Source organism: Schistosoma mansoni, chromosome 2, assembly GCF_000237925.1.
Source record: "Schistosoma mansoni strain Puerto Rico chromosome 2, complete genome".
In the NCBI taxonomy this organism is placed as follows: Eukaryota; Metazoa; Platyhelminthes; class Trematoda; order Strigeidida; family Schistosomatidae; genus Schistosoma; species Schistosoma mansoni.
Window position 1 is genome coordinate 6,118,668 of NC_031496.1, and position 613 is coordinate 6,119,280.

The following is a 613-nucleotide window of genomic DNA, read 5'->3' on the forward strand; positions in this document are numbered from 1 at the left end:
CGTCATGTGTTCTTTGGTCTTCCTCATTTCTGCTTCCTTTAAGCAGTCCATGTTAGGGCTTACTTCGTGATGCAGATTATTTGTAAGAGTCTTGATTATTTATTATTTTGACAAAATTTGTCTTCGGACCATTCATATGTATTCAGATATGACATATGACAATGTCAACACACAAGGATAAAGCCATCTGAGTGCGTACTAAGTAACTAGCTGCACAGGAGCAGATGAATTAGTATACTCACACGGAGTAGGTACCATCGGCAACCTATGGTTGATTTCTTGTGTAAGTATCAGTTTGGTTGAGAAGAATGTTTGCTTGAAATTTTAATTATACATATTACTATATTAAGACCAATTTAAATTACAGAATACCATTAGATGCCCATCATTCGGACTTGTATGATTGTTGTATTCAGTAACTATATTCACATCTAAGAATTTATCAATTATCACTAACCATAACGAGTATTATTTACAGCACGGTTATTTTTATATTTTATTGTGGTAAAAATATTTTCGTCTTATCTTAAAAGTTTCTCCGGTTCGTCCAATGAAATGATTAGTTTCAAAATGGTAATTATTGGTTACATATTTCTGAAGAGTAATGTATAAG

General features: G+C 32.3%; 1 protein-coding gene across 1 annotated transcript in view; it reads left to right on the forward strand.

The window, feature by feature from the left end:
• Smp_172960 (putative kunitz-type protease inhibitor) overlaps positions 1-112 on the forward strand; it is a gene marked incomplete at its 5' end in the record, with an annotated part of 1,859 nt that extends 1,747 nt beyond the window's left edge. Inside the window, one exon of the mRNA XM_018795469.1 lies at positions 1-112. This exon is cut by the window's left edge and continues 492 nt beyond it.
• Positions 113-613: the final 501 nt, after the last annotated feature.